Source organism: Ambystoma mexicanum, chromosome 3q (assembly GCF_040938575.1).
Source record: "Ambystoma mexicanum isolate Mex_15411 chromosome 3q, UKY_AmexF1_1, whole genome shotgun sequence".
Taxonomy (NCBI): domain Eukaryota; kingdom Metazoa; phylum Chordata; class Amphibia; order Caudata; family Ambystomatidae; genus Ambystoma; species Ambystoma mexicanum.
Genome location: NC_090926.1, coordinates 1,199,601,686 through 1,199,624,677, shown reverse-complemented (window position 1 = coordinate 1,199,624,677; position 22,992 = coordinate 1,199,601,686). Strand labels below are relative to the sequence as shown.

General features: G+C 52.5%; 1 protein-coding gene across 1 annotated transcript in view; it reads left to right on the top strand.

Annotated features, from left to right (window-relative positions):
* Window positions 1-419: 419 nt before the first annotated feature.
* Window positions 420-22,992, top strand: part of ANGPTL6 (angiopoietin like 6) — a 250,158-nt gene continuing 227,585 nt past the window's right edge. The window contains exon 1 of the mRNA XM_069604048.1: window positions 420-686. The gene's annotated coding sequence lies outside the window, so the exon portion shown is untranslated. The remainder of the gene's footprint in view (window positions 687-22,992) is intronic.

Below are 22,992 nucleotides of genomic sequence, written 5' to 3'. Positions count from 1 at the left end.
TTCTATGGGCTGTGCTTGTGAGTTGCACTGCTCTAGTGCACTTTGGTAGTTTAGTTCTGATTGGTTGTATTTTTTATTGTGTTCTGCTTGGTGTTTTTCTTGAGTTTTGCCAAATCCCCATTTTCAGCCCGTCAGAAAATTGCAACCTAATTTAACCCCATCCCTTCTTAGAACACCTAAACCCCCAAACTATGAGGGCAAACTACAGAGTTCCCCTGTGCCATCTCCCGTTTTCTGACCGAGTGCTCCCAAGGGGGGTTTGCGGAGGCTCCCGGGGGAGTTTGCGGGGGCTCCCAGGAGGGGCTGCGCGGGCTCCCAGGAGCGGCTGCCAAGGCTCCCAGGAGGGGCCGCGGGGCTCGAGGAGGGGCTGAGTGTTTGATTGCATGTATGTGAGCTGTGCTGGGAGGCGCATGCTGGCTGGTTCACGCATCTCCCTTGGCCAGCAGCCGTCACACACGGCTGTAGTCCGACCCTCTGCGCACGCCTAACTCTGCCCTGACAGAGCCATTGTTCTCCCAGGCGGGGCGCGCTCTGTGATCCTGTGCATTTCAAGTGAAGGAGGCGCTCCTTGCTTTGTTCATATCACTGGCTGTGATGGATCCTGGGTATCCAGCCGGTCTGTGGCGGAGATAATAGAACACGAGACAGACGGTAATCTCTGCGGTCCCTCGTGCTTCTGCAACAAGGTAAGGGAGGGGGAGGGGGGGGGCGTTCAAGACTCAAGGGTGGTTACCTTTCACGTCTTTAGCCTTTCATCTAACTTGTCGACTCCGGGAACCGAACTCGAATCTCGGCTGTCCTATTCATCACAATGTGTGATCGTGGGTGAAATTGTCACAGCTGCTGGTGGAGCCAAAGGTTTTTGTTATGTTCCAAAAATGTACGAAGAAACATTCTGACTCCTGTAGTAAACTGTACCTATGGAAAAGGCGATTTCACACCAAAATGGATGCTCCAACGTAGTTGAAGATATGTACATTTTCACCAGGAACACACACTGTTTAGTTTCGGGGCTTACAGACAAAAGCTCCGACCATTGTCATTCGGAAGGCGATCGCCTGGCTAGCCAAATACAGAACTCTCGGCTAAGTGCAGCAAGATTTTGCAGTTAGATTGCCCGTCGAGTTAGGCGCTCGCCTCGCTGATGGGTGCCTGAGTTCCGGGTACAGGTTTAAATCCGGACGGGGTAGATTGTATGCATCTGAAGTCAATACATTGCGTGCCTTTCAATTGGGTACTAACAACGGCAATGACTGTAGTGCTTAGAAGCTAGCACGATGCGCGCTATAACAATCTGACGCCATTGTTTTGGTTTATGTGGGTCTCGCCAGTCACCGTGAAAAGACTTTGCAGGGTTTAGAGTTGACCAGCAGCATGATGGAGATGGAGAGGGAGGGAGAGAGGGGGGGGGGGTTGGTGGAGAGGGGAGAGAGAGCAGAGAGAACGCAGAGGGGAGAGAGAGAAGAGAGGGAAGAGGAGAGGGAAGAGAGAAGAGAAGAGAAGAGAAGAGAAGAGAAGAGAAGAGAAGAGAGAAGAGAAGAGTGGAGAAGAGAGGAGAAGAGAGGAGGGAGGGGAGAGAGGGGAGACAGGGGAGGGAGGGGAGGGAGGGGAGAGATAATTATGTTGCTGCAGTATGTGTGGAAGGCACATCCACGCGAATAGAGCTTAGAAAACAGGTGCAAAGCTGGAGACGCCTCAGCACCTGTAAGTGAAGGAAGCGTAAGGGAGTCAATGCGCAGACTGGGAGCGGGGAGAGGGGTGTCATCGTGGGCCTGACCTGTGTGTGCTGCGCTCCTTTGGCAGGCAGCTCCGAGACGGGCCGGGGCACTAGGGTGGCCAACTTTACAGAATGGGTTTGCAGGACACTTCGGAGGTGCATCCGAAGCGGCCTGCAGTGCGCGCGGTCCCCACAAACAACCCCCCCCCCTCCCCATCCACTTGTTTTGGTAACATTAGTGGCAGAGGGCATTTTAACACATACACAGCACAAAACAAGGGGAACCCCATTATACATGCAGGCCACTCATCTGTTAAGGGCTCTGTCCAGGCCCTGTGTGATAAAATATATGCAAACCTCCAAGTGCGCATACTCGCCACTATTATTATTATATGAGCAGCAGCTCTATAGCTATTAAAACCGTGAGTGAGGAGGTTTTTTTTATAACAGCTGATGATAACATAGTGGGCTAATAATATAAGCTATGAACTGAATCACTTACAGGGACGCTAGATAAGACCCTGTGAGATGAAATGATTTGCCCAAGATCACACACTTTGGTTACGGAAGTGAAAATGGGACGTGGGCAATTTAAGTAGTCGGCCACATATCTTTCAAGGTTTACTTGATATACATTTTTTTTTATCAAGGGCTTGTTTGTAGCGATGCCTAGGAAAAAACACATATAACATACAAGAGTGGCATCTGGCAATACAATAATCGTACATTGTATACAGTGTCATAGAAACATGGTGAGCAACAGGAGTAGGACTTTTAGCTTTGTTTTCCCCACACTGCATGAAAGGTCACAGCAGCACCAGGCACCACATTCTCACTTGGGTTTGAAACCATCGTCTTATTTCAAACACAGCATGCTGCATTATGCACCCTGCCCATTTCAAATCACCCCCAATTCACATTTCTTAAGGGACAAAAGCCCGTGCTAACATACCCCCCTATTCCTGCAACTGAGCAACGTGTTAGGATGCTGGGCGCGCCCAGGGAGAGCCGCCCTTCTGCCCTGAGCGTCACCTATCACACGGAGGTGTGAGCTCAGGGCAGAAAAGGCACCGATCAGGCCGGGGGTCCCGCAGAGGGTGCCTGCAAACTGCGGGACTAAACCCATCAATGCAGGCAAGTCTCGCAAAATACGGGACGGGTAGCCACCCTTGTCCCTCCTCACCCCACCAGGACACCTGTCTCTCATGCATTCTCTCAGCTTTTCCCTAGCTGTGAATCGTGCCCCCCACGACCCAAGCACGGAGGGGTAAACACGGAGGGCGGGAAGAGTAAAGAGAGGGGGGCACGGCGGAGATTCTTGAAATAGCTTAGTACACGGGGCGGGGGGGGGGGGCGAAGGAAGTTAGGGGCCCTCGCAGTTGCAGCCAGTCCGCTCTCGAGTGCCAGCGCCTGCTCAATGCTGACACTTTCTGTGATCTTGAGCATGCAAGTCCAGGCCCTTCCTGGGGCACAGTTACAAAAAAACATGGCGCGAGAAGGGTCAGAGGGCACACCCCGACGCGTTACTTTTTTGTGAATTAAATTATTCCAAGCGTCTTTCCTTTCTAGTTGTTTCCCGGTGGTCCCCGGGCAGGGTAAGTCTTTGCATCTCTGGGAATGGAATCGGTGCGTTTCGGGGACTGTCGCGTCTAAACGTGTCCATCTTCATGGCTGGGGCGAGTCTCCATTTCTAGTCCGGGTTCAGTCATTCTATACACCCTAATAGTGACAGAATCTATAGCGCCACGAAGCCGGAGACACCACTGGTAGCAAGCGCTATATAAAAGGAAGTTGCAGCTATTAATGAATATTTCCGAAGCGGTCTGCGCATGCCTCTTTCTTTCGGGGTACGCATGTTTATAAAAATAAAAAAAAACAGCCTGTCTAGTGCGTGCATAGGGGCCTCATCCCCGCACCCCAGACATCCTTCGCCCCCCATCCCCTAGTTTGAAGACCACTGCCTTAGAAAGAGAGGGCAGTGCTTTGCTAGATGGAACGGCAGGAGTGAGCCCATTCTGGCAGGGGTCGAAGTGTACGAAAAAAGTAATGGATCTAAGTTGATTGCTGCCCCCACTGATCCCCTACGCACGCTCCCTCAAACCCCCCCCCCGTCCATCCTTAATACAGGCCACACACCTGCCTCCTGCGTTTCCTATACTCCCCCCCCCCCCCCCCTGTGTTCTCTCACTTTGCTTCAAAGAAAGCGAAAGGAAAGGCATCTGCATTACTTCCAGCCATTGCCCCCCCCCACAGCATGCGTCGTCATGCACCCCCTCCCTTTCTAACCACCCCCCATTCACAACGCTTAATGTGCCCGCCACAGCCCGAATTACCAGCCCACACAGCTGTGCCTGCAGCAATTCCAGCGTTAATGAGTTGCGTAAATGCAGATGACCAACTCTAATCACTGCGGCACAGTGGGAGTAGGGCTGGAGGGGGGCGGGGGCTGGAGGGTAGGAGGGGGGGCGCTAGACAATGGGAGTTAAGTCCCAAGCAGGCCACTGCAATAAACAAGAGCAAGCCATTGACTGCAAGATCCCTCAAAAGGACGTGGAGTCATAGCATCCCAGGGCCGAGGTTCGAATCCCCAGTAAGGGAGGCAGCAAAAAACAACAAATATGCCCTTCGCCTGCCGTTCAGGAACTGTTGTCAGACATCGTACCACTTAGTTTCCGCCCACTGCCACCTCTGTATTCTAGAAACGCCCCTCCATCCCGCAGCCACATCCTCACCCGCGATGAGTGGCTTCACCTCTGCCAGTCGTACCTACCTTTATCGGTTCCCGGGCACAGACACTGGGGTCCTGCTCCCCTTTTATCGTCCCGTCATAAGCTTCATTGAATGCACGGTCTCCTGGGTACACGGTTTATTTGGCAAAAGGCCCTGCCCCACTTAAAGGCTGCTCACAGGAGAGATACCTGACGTTTCCACGTTGCAGTGTATGGGTTGTTAGTGGTTATTGCAGTACAAATGCCGAAGAAAACAGCAGGTATTGGTATTTGTATTTATTTGAAGAGCAACCGGATTGTACATTTCAATCAGAAATTACTTAAAAGAACACAGATGACGCGGTGAGCCTGTTTGAGGGTGCATAAAAAGCGGCACATCTACCAGGGCTAAAAAGGAGGAAGGATTATTCAGGGCCAACGCGTTTGTCTCGGAAAGAAGACAGCGCACCACGGGTTGAATCCCGGCCACAGGCTTAGAAACCACTCGCAGGTATATAAATGTACAATTATAAACAATTATTTGATAAGATAAAAAAAAAACATAACATAAATCGAGAGACCCATAACGGCACCGTTCTTTCTTTTCTGCTGGAGCTCAGTGACTTTTTTTTAAATTTCAAAACGCTTCCCTTGTGGTGGTCGTAACCACTGCATTTGTCCATTTGCCTTTTCCTGCCAATTACTCCTTTGTGCATGCACCCTGCTGTGCTTTGTTATTCTCCCACAATCAATTGGCATGACACAGTATTTTAAATGGCAAACTTGGCTGCAGTTTTATTTGCATGACAACAGGCATATTGTACACATTTGTGACCTTCAGTCTGCAAGTGTGGCGCTTGCTTTCCGGCTTTCCCTTGCTTCCCCCTATACTTTGTATAGTAGGCCCCCAACTCCCCCGACCCTTTATACCTGAGCCTATCCTGCCCGTGCAGGTGTCCGTGGGTGGGGAGAGTGCCGTTTGTTTTGGGGGAAGCTGAGCCTTGTTCGTTGCCACCAGACGCCCCTGCCATTTAGGCCCCCAAGAGGCGCTGGTCCGGAAGAGCGAAGACCCATTCCGTTTCCTTCTGGCTCGTCCGGAGTCTATCATTTGTGCTTGGTTGCCCAAACACCGCCAACACTGTCCTCAATAGTCCTGACCGTCCTCCGACAGCGACGTCCAGGTATCACCCTCCTTCCCTGCCCTTTCGTGGGTGGGTGGAAAACAAAATCCTTCTGGTCCGGCGAGTCGGCGGGGTCCCACGGCAGGAGCGAGATGTCTTCTGCAGGCTAGCCCCGCCGCTTATAAGGTGCTTGCCCCGCCCATTTCTTTTGTCAGCCCTTCGCAGGCTTTTTGTGTTGTTTGGCACCCTGGCGCCGTTCCGCCCCTTGCCCTCCCTTTCCCAGGGGAAGGGACAGAGGTTGTTGGGCATGACCCCGCAGCGGTTACAAGGCTGCCTCCTCCATTTTGTTTTGGGGTCGTCTTTTCGTCGTCAGCGACATAACCACTGCATTTGTCCATTTGCCTTTTCCTGCCAATTACTCCTTTGCGCATGCACCCTGCTGCGCTTTGTTATTCTCCCACAATCAATTGGCATGACACAGTATTTCAAATGGCAAACTTGGCTGCAGTTTTATTTGCATGGCATATTGTACACATTTGTGACCATCAGTCTGCAAGTGTGGCGCTTGCTTTCCAGCTTTCCCTTGCTTCCCCCTATACTTTGTATAGTAGGCCCCCAACCCTTTGTACCTGAGCCTATCCTGCCCGTGCAGGTGTCCGTGGGTGGGGAGAGCGCCGTTTGTTTTGGGGGAAGCTGAGCCTTGTTCGTTGCCACCAGACGCCCCCGCCGTTTAGGCCCCCAAGAGGCGCTGGTCCGGAAGAGCGAAGACCTATTCCGTTTCCTTCTGGCTCGTCCGGAGTCTATCATTTGTGCTTGGTTGCCCAAACACCGCCACGCCACTTAGTGGGTTCTCGCCCACTGTGGCTCCCCTCCTTCCTGTCTCCTTCTCATAACTCCAGCAATTTGGTACAAATGTTCCAGAAAAAGAGCTCCATTCCCTTTGTAGACAAGTGTACTCCATCCTTCAGGAAGTACTCAGGCGACTTTTCATCGATCAATCCATTACTGATTTGATGGAAACCTCTGCCCCTGCAGAATTTTGCAACGGCCCCATTCAGCTTCCTCCTTGATTTTTCAACTGCTGAATGGCTCTCTGCCCCTCTCCATTGCGCCCGGGGAATAACTTCAGACCATACAATTTCCGTTTCGCCCAACTGTGCTGAGATTTCCTGCAATGAGCTCGTAATGTCCCTCAGCAGGACCCCCCTCCCCAGGCTGGTCAGGTCGTTCCCTCCCAAGTGTATTGCCAACACCTCTGGCTTCGTCTGCCTACTCTGTAATCTCCGCAATTGCCCCTTTAGCTGTGCCCACTTCATCCCTGGCACCCCGTGCCACTCAATCCTGAACTCGCCGGCCATCAGCGCCTCCTGCTGCTGAGTCCTGCTCGCCTTGGCCCTTGAGATGAATGAGTGCCCCACTACCCACACGGTCCGTTTCCTGCTTCCTTGTGCTGCTGGGAAACGACAAATGGAGGGAACGGCATGGTTATCTTAAATTTTTTCAGGCCTGTTTACATTTTTTCAGGTACGTTTGTAACATCCCGAAGACCATCTCCCCAATTTCTTGATGTCCTCCGCCCTCAATCCCCCGACTGCCGCGGAGGTGGCGGCCCCTATTCAGAATGAATGTGCCCCAAACCGGCCCCCTGTCAGCCCCATCCTTGCCAAACACTGCGCCATCACTTTTTTAAATTGAAAGCGGCTTAATGCGGACCCATCTCTGTGCAAGAGCCACGGTGCCTCTGCCTCAGATGGCAGCCGCTGCCGGAGAAAGTTGGCCACCGCTGTCACTGGGCATACTCTGCTTGTCTGAATGGCCTGCAGCGTTAATGCCGCCCCTTCCCCTTCTGATCCGTTTTTGACCGTCTCACATAGATGACAACCTGGGTGCTGGTTACCTGTACATCCCTTAAGCGCAAAAACCCGTTACCCTTGCCATCCTTGTTCTCCGGCACCAGCTCGCTGACCCTAAGCGCCCCAAAGAATGCCACCGTAAAGGCGGCCGTGAACAGCACCCTCTCGGCCTCGTTGGTACATACTGCGCCCAGACATTTAACCAATCCGTGCAATTTAAAAATGTTAATTAGCCGCCTCTCATCCGGTTTTGTCACCGTTTGTTTTGCCCATCCTCTCATGGCTAGCGTGATGTAATGTTCCTTGGTGGGGTCCTTCTCCCCTTTCATCTTTGCATAATGCGCAATGGCCGCCAAGTGGCATCCTACCCATGCCCGGGTCTTCCCCGTCCTCCAGCACCATCCCACAAATGCCCGTACCGGGTTCTCACCCCGGTCGCCTGTTAGCACCTCTTCCTGAAATTGCGTAAAGCGGTCCCAACACGCCCTGTACCTTTTAGCTGTACCAGGCGCCAGTGCTGTCTCTACCAGAGAGCTCAGATTGGCCCAATCATTTCCCACCATTGTTCTTTGAACGGGACCATTTCTTTCCTTGCTTCGGGGCAGCTTTCCCGGAACCGGTCCCACTGTAAACGAGACAGAGAATCAGCAGCTGTATTTTTTACCCCGGGAATGTGCCGTGCCCTGACCTCAATGTTTAGACTTAACAGGCTTTTGATCAGTTCCCTGAGTAACCGAAGCACCCTCGGATTGCTGGACGACCCTGTGTTAATAATCTGGACCACCGCCAAATTATCCGACCATAAGGCAACTCTTGTATTCAGCAGGTGCTTCCCCCACAATTTAAATGCCACTACTATGGGGAATAGTTCCAATAGCATGATGTCCTTAGTCACCCCTTCCTTGTGCCATTCCACTGGCCACGCCACGCCACACCACCTGTCCCCCAGGATCGCACCAAAACCTAAGGACCCCGATGAATCGGTAAATAGTTTAAGTCTCTGACTGCTCGCCCATTCCGCCCGCAAGATCGCCACCCCATTGGATTCCGTTAGGAAGTTGTCCCACATCCTGAGGTCCTCTTTTACCTCGGTTCCCAACCGGACGTGCTGAGCGGCGTGTTGCAAGCCTACTGTTTTGAGATCCACACTTCTGGCGAATGCCCTGCCCAATGGGATTACCCTCCCTGCAAAATTGAGATTACCCGCCAATGACTGTAGCTCCCGCAAGGTCGCCTTGTTTTTCCCCAATAGGCCTGGTTTCAGGGCTTGTAACTTCTGAACCTTGTCCTGCGGGAGCCTGCACTCCCCTTTCACTGAATCAATCTCAATCCCCAGGAATGTCAATGTTGTAGCTGGACCCATGGTCTTCCCTGGTGCCAAAGGCACCCCCAACTGTTCCATACGCCCTTGAAATTCCCCCATCAGGGCCCTGCACTCCTCCGGCCCCTTTCTCCCAATGAAGAGGAAATCATCTAGGTAGTGCAATATTCCCCCTTCCTTCTTCCCCAGCCTCACTGTAAATTCCAAGAAGGAGCTGAATGCTTCAAAATATGCGCATGAAATAGCGCAACCCATTGGCAGGCACCTGTCATAGTAGTAGTTGTCACCTACTTTGAAACCCAGCAAGTGGTAACTGTCTTTGTGGCTTGGTAACAGTCGGAAGGCTGACTCTATGTCTGCCTTCCCTAACAGCGCCCCTTCCCCTGCTGCTCTCACCATTTGTACCGCATCCTCCAGGGAGCAGGGAGGCGTATTGTACCCTGCACCGCTCCTCGGGAATGCCATCATTCACAAACTGCCCCTCGGGGAAGGATAGATGGTGGATCAAGCGGAATTGGCCCTATTCCTTCTTTGGTACCAACCCCAGTGGGGACACTACCAGATTGCTCATGGGCGGTGCCGAGAATGGGCCCGCCACTCTCCCTAGTTGCACCTCCTTCGCCACCTTCCTTTCTACCACCTCGGGTTTCTCCAATGCTGACCGCAAGTTGGCCGCCTCCTTCCCCCCCTTGGCTACCTGCCCCCGGGATCTGAAAGCCCCACCTGAACCCTTGCCACAACAACTTTGCATCCGCCTTGTTGTGATAAATATTCAGAAAGGGAGTCATGGCAAGGAGGCTAACTGGTGTGGGTAATGTCCCTTTAAACATACGTTTGTCATTTACAATTTCCCCAACATTGCATTGTTTTGCCGGCATATTAATCAACATTTGTTTTCTCTTTAGGTTTGCTATTGTCCCTGAGCTTGGCTTCGCCTGGGGCGGCTTTGCGGGGACCAGTGCCGCCACCCCTTTGGTGCTTGTATCTGCATGTCTTCCCATAAGAACAGTAGCCCTCTGCAAATCTCCAGCAGATCTCTTGCTCCCCCTGGTGAGCTGCTGCCCGATACACCCAGGAGGAGGGCCCGCGAAAGGACCCCCTCCCCCGCTGAGTGTACCCACCTCTCCCTCTCCCTGCCCGGGACCTCTCCCCTTGCGGCTTCTCCTCCGGCTCCCTGCAGAGTAGCACCTTGTCCATGTATCCCCCGACATCCATTTCGTCCCATGACATTGCTGGCCATATCTGCATTTTTAATCTAAAACCCCGGTCATACTCCAACCACCCTTCGCCGCCATATTTCTGATACAAGTCATGCACATATTGCTCATACGCTATCATTGCCAGTGCATCCTGCGGATACCTCTCCAACATTACTGACATGTACATGCTATAAGCCTTGAGCCAATTGTGAATGGAGTGCTCCACCTTGGTGTTCTCTCTGTCCCTCTTTTCTTTCTCCTTCTCTGACAGCTCTTTCAACCCTCCCCCCATGGGTACAATCCCCAACAAGTCAAAGATCTCAATGAATTCCTTCCTCCACAACCTCTCTTTGACCGCCAATGGAATATGCCATACTAAGGAATTCACTGTTGCCCGCATTGGTGCGAACCCTGGCATGGTCCTCCCATACTGGGTTGTCTGGCCCCACACCCCTCCTGCATCGATGCTGGTCAGGCCTGTTGCTGGGAGCTGCGCTGTGCTCTGCACCCCTGGAGCAACCGCCCCAGGCCCCAGCCCCCATTCCATCTGGCCCGCCGGCGCCCCTGTTGGGACCACTGGTATAGGCGGTTGGGCCATCCCCGTGGAAACCGGAGCCTTCCGCCCTTGACTCCACCATTCATGTCCCCCTGGCAACCCTGCTGAGCCCGCCATCTGTGCCTGCTGACTGCCCCCGGGAGGTGGACCCACGCTAGGTAACCCCACCAATAGGAAACCCCTGGGTGGGATCCCGCACCTCTGTGGCAGCTGACTTACTCCCCCTATTTGTGACCAGCCCTGACTCCCATTACCGCACCATGACACCCCCAGGCCCTGGGCTGGCCCGGGTTGAGTTGCTGTTCCCCCACTATTCATCATCCCTTCCATCACACTAGCGTTAGCAATAACATTTGGCACTTGCCCATTTTTTCCCCATGCTTGCATGCATTCCATCACCATACCTTTCACCATCTCCAGGGATGTGGTTCCTTCCCCAGCGACTTCCACCGTTCTGGTCACAGGAGTGCTGGGTGGGCTCACATGGCTCCCTGGAGCCTCAGCAGGTGTAGGAGCCGTTAAGGCCACATCTCCTGCGCCCTCCCCTTCTGACGAGGCCTCTTGGTGCCGTTGACTTGTTCCTGACTTGCTTTGGCCTTCGCCGTCAATGTCCTCTTTCTTTTTGTCGGCTGCACCTCCTCCTCCTCGTCCTCTTCTATGCCGTGGATTTCCACTTCCACCACCGTTGGCTCATTGTTGATGTCCTGAAACAACAGTGGTGAGCTTTCCACCATCTGGCCGTGTCCTCTCCTCTCCTGGCCTGGTTGGGCCACCATGGTTGTCATCCAGTCTGGCCTGTGGGTAGCCGCTGCCACCCTGGCCATTTCTAAAAAGGCAGCCAGATCCATTGCCTCGTGGGCCCTGCAGGGCCGATTATCTTCTTCCCCCTGGGTGGAGTGGGGTTCAGCGTGAGCGCTTCTGCCCTTCCTTGGTCTCTGCAGCTTAACTTGCCGTGGACCTTCCGTGCCTTCTTGCGCTGGCTGCCTCCCCCTCAGGCCGGCCCGCGTAGTCCTCGGTGTGCTGCGGTAAGAAGTGAAGGTACGCCCGAACAGGGCTTGCACCCTGGATCCTTAGTTTAACAGTCTGATGCTCTATCCACTGAGCTATCCGGGCTTTGGGCGAGTGCCGGCGTTGCTCGGTACGGGCCCAGTCCTGCCCGTCACTGCCTGCACAGACCGGCCGTGCCTTCCTGCTGTGACGGCACTGGGGACAGACCTACCTCGCACGGCGCTGCCCGCTTGGGCCTGCAATCTCCTCCCGCGGGTGCGTGCCGTCTGTGCTCGGGTACTTCCGCCCGCCGCCGCCCGCTAGCGCCCTCTGAGTCCTTCAGCGGGGCCCCGGCTCACCTGAGCGCGCTGGTGTCAGCGTCCAGCTGCTACTTTCCGCTCACACCGGTCCTGCTCCTCTGCGCCGGATCGCCGCTACGGTGCTCCTTTCGGCGGTTTCTCGGTCCTTGCCTCCGTCCCGATCCTTCTTCCGGCTTCTGCTTCCTTCGTCAGCTGGGCTTGCCTTGCGCTGCCGTTCCGGTCCCTCCTGCTCAAGAGTCTTCCCGCCGGGTGTGGAGTGGGGCGAACTCCCGGACACGTCTCCTCGATCGTCCACGAAAGCGAACTCCTTCACTCTCTAAAACGAAATCTTTCTGGTCCGGCGAGTCGGCGGGGTCCCACTGCAGGAGCGAGATGTCTTCTGCAGGCTGGCCCCGCCGCTTATCAGGTGCTTGCCCCGCCCCTTTCGTTTGTCAGCCCTTCACAGGCTTTTTGTGTTGTTTGGCGCCCTGGCGCCGTTCCGCCCCTTGTCCTCCCTTTCCCAAGGGAAGGGTCAGAGGTTGTTGGGCATGACCCCGCAGCGGTTACAAGGCTGCCTCCTCCATTTTGTTTTGGGGTCGTCTTTTCATCGTCAGCGACAAGCTTTTCACCATCTAACCCCAACCGTGACGCAACAGAGGCCTGGGCCACACGAGGGCGCACTGCAGGGGCCCCATTAAATCGATGCAGCTGGGAGGCTTTGGCGAGAGACAGGGGGCACGGAGGATCACAGGCAGGGAATAAAGGTTAGGGGCGGGGGCAGTTGGACCCAGCCTTGATCCGTTTGTTGGCACATTTGTAACTATTCTCCTGTTGAAGCTATATGCCTTTGAGTGCCATACAATTAGTCCTTCCCAGGTGCTCGAGCCTGTGGGTCTGCACAAAGCCATACCCCTGGCATGAGAGTGGAAGCACAGGGCTATACAAGTGGGTCCGTTTTACCAGAGCGCCTCACGGGGGTCTGCTTGCAACCCTAAATAAGTCCCTGGCCTGGGGGTGGTGTTTTCACCTTCTCTCCCCCCCCCCCCCCCCCGGGTTAATTCCCAAGCAGTCCAACCACCACTGTCACTTTACTGCAGGATTTTTTTCGCTGAGTTTTTTTTGCTGCCGATATTTGGCTGAAAAAGATAATCGAAAAATATCTGGGGGGGGCGTTCTGGGGGGTGAGTAAAGGGATATAAGAAGTAGGGGGTGTGGGGAATAGCTAGTAAAAAACTGGGAAGGGGGTTGGAGGGGACGCCCCAAATCCCACACCCCACCCCCCCCCCCACACCGCCCCTCTTCCCTTCTCTTTCTCGCTCACACGCTCAGGCACATTCCGTCTATGCACTCCTCAGCCTTACATATGATGCCGTTGAAACCCGCTGTCCTTCATGCAGAAACTAAAATAAACATACATATTATTAAAAGGTTCTATTCTTTAATTACTTGAGCACACGTCCAGGAAAAAAAATACAAAGTAGTAGAACTATGTGCCTCTCTGCCCCACTCCTTCCCCCTGGCCTCACTCGGCACTGACCCCATACACACCCTCACTGCCCCTCAATACAAACCTATTGCCTAGCTTTTGCCTTTCCTCCACTCCACGCCCAAACTGTGCTTTACAACCTGTACTATCAAGACTGTGAAAGAAAATGCCTCTTACACGGCCGCCATAATGTTCAGTCGTTGTCCCCTCCATAGCATACACCATAATGCCCCCCCTCCTTCTAATCATCCATCAGTTGCACCTCTTTAAGAACGTGCCCAAGGCTATAGCCACTCACCCATCACCTACACACAGCTGTGCCTGCAGCAATGCCACTGAAATGGCTTAGATGCAGACGATAAATGCTGATCACTGGGTGCAGGGATAATTCGCGGCGCAGGAATGGGCGTTATGACCCAAGCAGGTTATTTAAATATAATATGGCATAAGGATGTGTACAGAACACCACCGCCATGTGCATGGTCTCCGGTTGTGGGATTTCGGAAAGAGAGTGGGTGGGTTGGTTAGTTGGGAGGAGGGGGGAAGGCAAGATTGCAGTGCTTTCTGTTGAGGTGCCAGATGGAAAGTACCCTGTGTTCTGCATTCTTGCAAGCTTTCTAGGTGAGACGTATAGGAGGCATTGAAGGCATGACGGTGCCGGGTACACCATACCGGCACCCTTTCTGGACCGCCACATTCCGACTCTGCAGGCGGAGGGTCGTTACTCCCGGCAGGTCTGACCTGCCGGGTTCAACGGCCCCGGACGGCAGAGTTTTCACGGAAGCCACGGCACCATTAACAACGGTGCCGGTGCTTCCGTGAACCCATTCCTGTGGAGTCGGGAATGGGGACTTCCCGATTCGGCCGCCTGATATCCCGGGCCGCCGCGACTTGTAATGTCCCAGTGGCACTTGGATACCAGGCGGTAGATTCGGTGGGACGAGGTTGGCGGCAATCGACCAATAGCACCGGTGGGTTACTGCCTTCCTCGTAATGGGGCCCCTTGTGTCCAAAGGGGCGGTCTAGTGCCTAGAGTGTGGTTGTGTGTTGGCTAGGGTCTGAATAATTAATTAGAATAATGTAATTAGAGGTGCAAGTTTGTGATGTTAGATTGAGGAGTTTTTAAAAAAAAAAAAAAAAAGCCACGTGGCTGGTTGTGTTTGTGTGTCGTGAGTTTGTTGGAGAGAAATTGAGGGTTCGTCAGAAGGTAGGCAGTTTTCTTGGGGCTCCCATAGCGCTTTCAAATTATTGGTTTTGCTGTTGGTTGCGTTATTGTGAGAAGAGATTGGCTTTAGTGATTGATGCGTGAGGATATCCAGTGCTGAGGTTTAGATATTCTGGGAGATAGGGAATGTGTTATCTTGTTTTTGGGGGTGCCTTGAAGTGATGTCTTCTAGTCATTATAGGTTCCTGAGTATCGTGCGACGTGTTGTAGGTGGACGGTCAGGAGCGGGTATGGATTTCCCTTAGGTTGTGTCTGTGTATGAAAGTTTAGCTGTTGCGGAGTGACTTTTTGGATGCTTGACGGGTGTAGATTACACTTTCTGTCAAGCATTGCAGAGCTATGTTTTCAGAGACTTTTCTGGAATTTCCAGTGGCCCTGTAGGGTGTGGATTCCCTTGGCAGCCCATTTCAGTGTTTGGCCACCATTGTGGAAAGCCATTTTAACACATGGATGGATTTTTCATTTTGAAGTATTTGAATTATTCCAGGAGATTGTGTTATGTGTGCACCAAGAGTGAAGCGGTTCTCTCCAGTTGTTCTACTGTATTGATATTACACTCACAAGTACCATTAGGTTTCAGCGACAGCAGTAAGTAATAGCTATGAGAGTGAAATACTTTGGGATATTTTTTAAGTGAGTTGTTTTAGGAAAGATTTCCATTTATGTGTAATTTTCCCTCCAGTTGTGTACCCCCAACTTTATTTGCTGCAGTTTAATACCATAGTCTAACTTGCACAGCCTTCTGCTGCACTCCTCTGGGCTTTTCGTCACTTCTTACGGGGAAACTGACATGCCCTTAAGACAGTCAGTACTGGGAGACTTTGATTCCCTTAGTCCTTTTCAGTGTTGCAACTTTTCTGCAACATGTAAAAAGTGCACAATGCACCTTCCAGTAAAGTGCACTTGGGTCTCTTAGTCATTTACAAAGGCCCTAGATACTCTGGAAGGATTTATTTTTTTAATCCAGTTTTATTAGCAGTTTTAATCAAAATACAGAAACCAACAACAAGAGAACAAACCCACCAACCCTACCTCCCCCGATCCCCCACCCCCCACCTCCATCCAAGAGTCACCCAAATTGCAACTTTGCGTATGAAACCAGTCGCGGCTAGTGTAAAAGAGGGGGGGAACCTGTCCTCCAAGGTCCGGTTGATTGGCTCCTCTCCGCCCGTCCCTCACAAGTCCGATTCATCTTGCGGGACAATTATGCCAAAGAGCTCCATAACCTTGGGACACCAAGCCCGGCGGGCCCCCGCTTTTAGGTAGGCCAACAGTTTGGACCAGTCTGAGACAAATCGCAAGTGATCTCCCTGGATAGAGTAGGCGAGCCATTCTAAAGCAACAAACGACCAGAGTTTAATAATCCATTCATGTTCCTGTGGCAGGTCTTTAGATTTCCATTTCCGAGCCAAAACCACGGCTGCCGCCATCATCATCATTACGTAATGTTTACGATCTACCTTCGCCGTGAGGGTGGCTAATACCCCGCTCAAGCCCACCAAGTCCAACCCCCTATTTTGACCAGCCCGAACACCTAGAATCTGGTAAACCGCCCGTTGAACCTGGACCCAAAAAGTGTCGATTTTAGGACATTCCCACCAGATATGGGCCCACGAGCCCTCTGCCCCGCACTCCCTCCAGCACCTCCTAGACACCTCAGGAAATATTTTATTTAACCTGACCGGGGTCAGGTGCCATTGGAACATCAATTTCAGCCACATTTCCCGAATTTGGATTGACCTTGCGAGTTTAGGGATCTGAGACCAAAGGTTAATCCAAGTCAGCTCAGGAATCACCGTTCCAGTATCTCCCTCCCATTTCTTCATATATCTTCTACTCGACAGGACTTCCCCTTGCTTGATGTGTCTGTAGATAGATGGCAGGACCCATTTATCCCCCCGAGTCCGTGTCCAAGTATTTTTAGAAAAGATGAGAGGGCGAGACCCCGCCTGTTTAACTGACGGGTGAGAGAGCCAGTGTCTCAGCTGAAGATAGGAGAACCTCTGCGTCTCCCCTACACCAAAGTTGATTTTACACTGCTCAAATTGTTTGACCTCCTCGCCAATGAACATATCCCTCAGCATTCTGCAACCCCCTTGGTGCCAGATACCAAATGCAGATTCCCGTCCACATGCTGGAGAAAACTGCGGGTTGGCGTACAAGGGAGTGTAGGGGGAGGGAAAAGAGGTGATATGCGCCCTTTTGATTGCTTGGTCCCAAGCCCGTCCAGTTGTCGCGGTTATAACACTACAGTACATTTGACTACGTCTATCGGGCCTCTGCAACCACAGTATCCCCTCTAGGTTTCCCCCCACCACTGCCCTGTCCATCGGTCTCCACACCTTCTTTTTGTCATCTCCCTGCCAATCCCTAATGATTCGGAGCTGCGCTACAAAGTAATAAACCCTAAAGTCTGTCTCGCCCACGCCACCTCTAGCTGGAAGAGCGCTCATTAATGAGGCAGCCACCCTCGGTCTTTTGCGGTCCATTGTGAAAAGGTCAATTGTGACCCTTTAAATTCGGTCAATTGTTCATTTGAACAATTGTAAACAAACAATTTGGGGAATACCTTTACTTTTAACCCCGCCACCTGACCGAACCTAATTAGCTCCCTAGAGACGGCCTGCAGGGATGTGTTGGGATGGGTGAGCGTAATAATCAAGTCATCTGCAAAGGCTGCCACCTTATGAACTGAGCCCCCAAACGGGATTCCCTTTATATCCTCGGTTGCCCTAACTGCCACCAGAAAGGGTTCTAGATGCAGTGCATAAAGAAGGGGTTACATAGGGCAGCCTTGTTTAGTGCCCCTCCCTACCATAATAAGGGGAGAAACTTGCCCATTGATTGCTAGCCTGATGACGGGGTGTTGGTAGCTCGTTCTGATATGGTCCACATACCCAAGGCCAAAACCCATCATAGCCATAGTAGCAAAAAGAAAACCCCACTCAACCCTATCAAATGCCTTCTCAGCATCGATAGCTAGTAAAAGAGCCGGGATCTCCCTCCTCTGGGTCTTTTCAATAAAATGGGCCAGTCGTCTTACATTATCTGAAGTTTGCCTGCCGCTAACAAACCCGGACTGGTCTGTGTTGATCAGTTTGGGAAGGATATAAACCAGACGGTTCGCTAGGACTTTGGCGTGAATTTTTGCGTCCGCATTAATCAAAGCAATGGGGCGATAGGAACCACAATCTGTCGGCTCCTTATCTTGCTTATGAATTAGGATCCCCTTGGCTTCGTCCATTGATTTAGGGAGAGCCATGGCAGAGCCGATAAAATTAAACAATTTGGTGAGGAGTGGAATAAGGACTTCTTTATGCACTTCATAGAACTCAGACATAAACCCATCGGGGCCAGAAGCCTTGTTGGACGGCAAGCTGTTGATAACTCTTCTAACCTTGTCTGCTGTGATCTCCGCATCTAGAAGTTTTCTATCTTCTGACGAGATCTGAGGCAAGACTATCGAATCTAGATATGCCACCTGCTCAGGAAGAGACGGGGCGTCGGAAGTATACAGACCAGTGTAAAACCTGCTGAATTCACCTACTATATCCGAGTTATTAGTGTATACCTGCCCTCCCAGCCCCTTGATTTTCAGAATGGTTTTGTCACCTGACTCTTTCCGTAGTAGCCGTGCCAGAAGACTCAGATTTATCAGCTTTGATATAATACCTTTGGTGCAGCTTAAGAAGACTGCGCTCAGCCGCCCTTGTTTGTATAAGATTCAGCTGTCCCCTGACTGCCCTATACTCCCTTTTTATTGCTGCTGATTGTTTGGAACCCAACCGCGCCATGATTTCTTTAAGTTTGACTTCCAAATGCTGCTCTTCTAGCTTTAATTCTCGCTCTCTTCTGGCTTTAATAGCTATGATTCTCCCTCTGATCGTTGCCTTGAAGGCATCCCACCACACCAGCGGGGACGGATCATCCCAGCAGTTGCGGGGATAATACTCAACCATTTCCTCCTCAACTTCCTTGACCAGAATAGGATCTTTGAAGAGCGAGGTCGGATACCTCCACCTCCACAGACCCGGGGTGCCCCGTGCCCTATTCAACACCACCATGAGTGGCGCATGATCAGCCAGGGAAATGGCACCTAACTCAAAGCCAGTGACTCTCCCCAAAATCGTTTTGGATAACCAAATGGAGTCAATTCATGAATGCACCCTATGTGCATGTGAGTAAAAGGTATACCCTTCCAAATTCCCGTGGAGCTCCCGCCAAGCGTCAACCAAGGCCAAATCCTGCATCTTCTTAATCAGGTTCCGGAGGGTCTCCCCTGAGTAACCCAAGAAGACGAGCTCCTATCCTTCGAGGGGTCCCATGCCAGATTAAAATCCCCGTTAGCAGAATAGTGGCCCAAGCAAATTTCCCTAAATGAGAGAGAGCTTTTTGGATGAAGGGGTCCTGGGCTTGGTTCGGTGAGTAGAGGGTCGCCACCGTAAAAGTCTCACCCCTTCCCTCCAAAATTGCTGCTAGATACCTCCCCTGGTCATCCTTCTGAGTCCCCGCGATGGCTAAATCCAACCCATCCTTCAAAGCGATCAAAACTCTCCCTTTTTTGCTTGGTTGTGTAGCTTGAACCATTCTTGAATACCCCCAGAATGTTATCCTCTGCGCGTCTTTAGAGTGGACATGGGTCTCTTGTAGCGTTACTATATGAGGCTGCTCTCTTCTCAGAAACCTCTCCACTTTTTTCCTTTTGATTTGGGAGTTAAGCCCATTTACATTTAAGGAGAGCAGCTTCAGTGAATGTATGCTAGACATACAGATGGATTAAAGTTGTTATTTTAGCCTTGTTGCGAAGTACCCCCTTTGCCTCCACGACACTGGAAGATCGCTGCATCTGGTCGCACACGCTACTGAAAACCCCCTGATTTGTGGCCCTTGGATCCTCCCACCTCCCCTTCCCCCCTCTCTTCCCAACCCCCCTCCCTCCGGTCAAGTCCGACTGGTACAAGACCCCCCTCGTAACCTAAGACGAGAGCCGGACCCTATAAGTAACCCGGAACCTCAGGATTTCCCAATCCCATTCCAAGACACCAACCCACCCCCCGTCCCTGCCACTTAATACAAACTTGATTAAACCACTCAAACTGTAACACACAACAGCTTGGGCGAGTGCTCTCCCCGGGCCCAACCTTAGACCACCCTGTCAACTCACATAAATAGGTAGCAGCGGAAGGGCCTCCAACCCCCTCGGCGGGCCCCTCAGCTGCCTTGTTAACCGTTTTCCTGAGTGAAGACGCTTTGTGGCATTTCCTCACCCTCTTAGGCCTGACCAAAGACCATTCCCAGGGTTTGCGCACAGTCGGATTCGCCTCCCCCCTCTCAGGCGGAACCACTGATTGCTCTTCCAGGCCCAACAAGGCCAGACCTTGATCGCAAGTTGTAATCTTATGATGGGTACCCTGCCAGGTGAAGGTCAGCCCAAACGGATGCGACCATCTGTAGCGAACTTGGTGGGAGCGTAAAAAACTCAGGACCGGGCCCATTTGCCACCTTTTAATCAGAGTTATTTGTGGTAGATCTCGAAATAGGAACATTTCGTGGCCATTATCAATGCGGGCAGCCTTCCTCGCCTTTTCTAGGACTTTTTCTTTCATAGCATAGTTATTGAAAGCCATCAGAACATCTCTCGGCCTCGCTCCTGGTTCCGATCTGTGCGGGCCCACCCTGTGAATTCTATCGAATTGCAACTCTGGTTCAACGTCTGACTCAAGGAGGTCTACAAAAATTGATCTAAGGGTTGAAGTGAGCTCCTGATCCGGAACATCTTCCGGCAGCTATTTAACTCAGATATTCGCTCTCTGTGACCTATTTTCCAAGTCTTCGACTTGTCACTCAAGATTCTGCGTGGCGGCTGCCAGAGTTTCCAAGAGGTTATCGACTTTCCTTGCATCTTCTGTTAGTTCTTGGATCGCTTTCTCATTAGTGTCGACTCTCTCCTCCACTTTGTTGATATCCCGTTTAATCTCTCTTAGACCTTCTGCCAGGTCTTCTCGCAGCTTATCCATCTGCATCTGCCCCGCAGCCGTGATCGTGTCGACCAATTCACCCATAAATTTGGCGAGCATAGCATGAGACACAGGCCTGTCCTGCTCCTCCTGGCTAAAGGAGACAGGACGGTTACGTGACCTCTCTTCCCTCTCCTGGACCCACGTCGACTCAAGATCCTTCACCCACAACTTCAACAGGGGACCATCCATTCCCTTTTTAGAGTCCTTCAAGGAGGCCTGCACGTCCTTTCCTCTATTCCTTGACATCTCCAGCTGCCTCACTCTACGGGCTAGAAGCTGTCCTTTAAATGTATGACCAAATTAGCTGCCCAGCTGTTGAGGTGGAGAGAGGGCTATTGTCGATGCTGGGGGGCGGGAGGGACCAATGTAGAGACACTCAAGACCAATCAATGCGAGCTCAGAAAGAGGTCCATACCACCACCACCCACTTCGTGAGGTCTTCCAGAGGTATCCTCCTCCAAAGGACTCTTCCCCTCCTCAAGTCCGCCAGGAGGCTAATGCTCTGTGTCCAGTGTGGGGGGGTCACGGAAGAGCTGAAAAAAAAAAAAGGACGGATCAGGACGATGGCCAGATATTTTAATGGGCTCCAGGGGGGCGCACTGTAGAAGCACCCCCAGAGATTAGCAGTCAGAGCCTCCACCAGTCCCGCTCTCCCCCGGAGGGACCCAAGGTGTGCAGCGTGAGACGGGAACCGGCCGCTCCCACCGTCTCATACACAGTTTCACAGTGGCGCTGCACCTTCCGCTGCGGTATGGGCCCGAAGTCCCAAACCGTGAATCTTCTTGAGCCCCGTGGGGAAGGGGGGGGCCGGGTCCAACACGAGCACTCCTCCCAGCTCCTCTCACCCCGCTCCCCGTACCTTCGGTTCCCCGAGGGAAACAGCCGCCGGTCACTGCTCCTTTAGGGTGGTGTGGGAGGAATACAAGGCCCCCAAGCACTTATCCACGCCCGGCCCGCCGGGACTGCCGAGGCCGGGGGGACGTCAGACGAAGCTGGAACCGACACCGGGCTCGCTGCTCTGCCCGCCCCTCGATCCCAGGAGCAGTCCGACACGGGCCGCTGCGCACCGGGCCGAAGAGCCAGAGTCGGGAGCCGAACATCTGCAGATGGAACCGGGGTCTCTACACTCGCCCTCGCTAATCCGCTGCACTTCCAGGCCGTTTCCCAACCGCTGCGAACGCCGGGGAGGGCAAGCACCGCTTGGTGAGGGGACTTTATCACTTGCAGGTTGGGAGCCCGGGAGACGCAGACTTTAGTGCACCGCGGCCATCTTGGAGTCCATCTGTGGAAGGATTTTTTAGGAGATGTGCAGATGTGTCCCGGACAGGGCTGGTGGCAGCTTATCTTTTCATATAATTTTAGCCCTTTTCTGCCAGTTAAACTACCATTACGGCGTTTGGCACGAATAGGTGGCCTGGCTACAAAATGGATTTGCCACGGGGTTCTTTGTCCTGTCCTTTGGCCATCTTGCTCCTTTGCCGTTCCCAGGTCAAGTCAGTCTTTATTTTGGCATGCATTTTCCCGCGAAATGCCAAGCTTTCGTGGGCTTCTGCATGCCTTCTGTGTGTGCCTCCAGGATGTGGGCTGGGATGTCTTTTCCCAATACACATCCTGGGTGCCAGAGAGTCTGGAGTGCTGTGAATGCCTGGGACCACCGTGGTCCGTGATTGGTCCACGTATGGTATGCTTGAATGTGAGCAGATCTCCCATTGGGTCCTCTTCGTTTCGACACGAAGGAGATTCTGGATAAGAGAGGCCCCCAAACAACCATACCATGTCGATCTCTGGAGTTCTCACTGAACGAAGAATAGGATCCAAGTATCCTGAAGCTAAGAAGCTGAGTTGAGGAACCGCTGGTGATCCGCTGGAAGGTTTGGCACCCTGAGTCCGCTGTCATCCCGTGGGACCCCTCTGCATCTGGTCGTCCTTGAAGGTCTGCGAAGATGCTTCGACCCATTGGAATAGTGGGACCAACTATTCTTGGCACCTTCAACAAAACCTGCAAGTAAGCCTTCTCGGAAGTGTCCCTGGGCCATCCAGTGGGCTGACCAGCCTACGCAGGAACTTTCCTCTGTCTCTGATGCCGTTTCGAGGAGACCCTCGAAACTTGGTATACTGCTAGCTCTCTGTTCGCAGCACCCTCACACCGAATTTCATACACTTGGCATTCGCAGGTCTGAAGTGAGACGAGTGCACCAGAACCGGAGCATATGCGGTCGGTTACCGTGTCACCCAGCCACGGTGACAATCTTTGAAGGTGTGCTGCATTTGTGGCCCTCTTGTCCCTGAAGCCTGCTACAGAGAAACTGGCCTGATCAGAGAAATCGCCACTGTCCCATTTGGGAATCATTGCTGTATCTTCGTCGCTGAAAGCTGCAAAGCCGCAAAGCCGCCAATTGCTGCACTTGAACCTGCAACCGAAGGGGACTCGACTGCTGAAATTTGGTCCGGGGTGCGCCGGGGGTCGGTGAATAATTCCAACCCTAGCCGTTGATCCCTA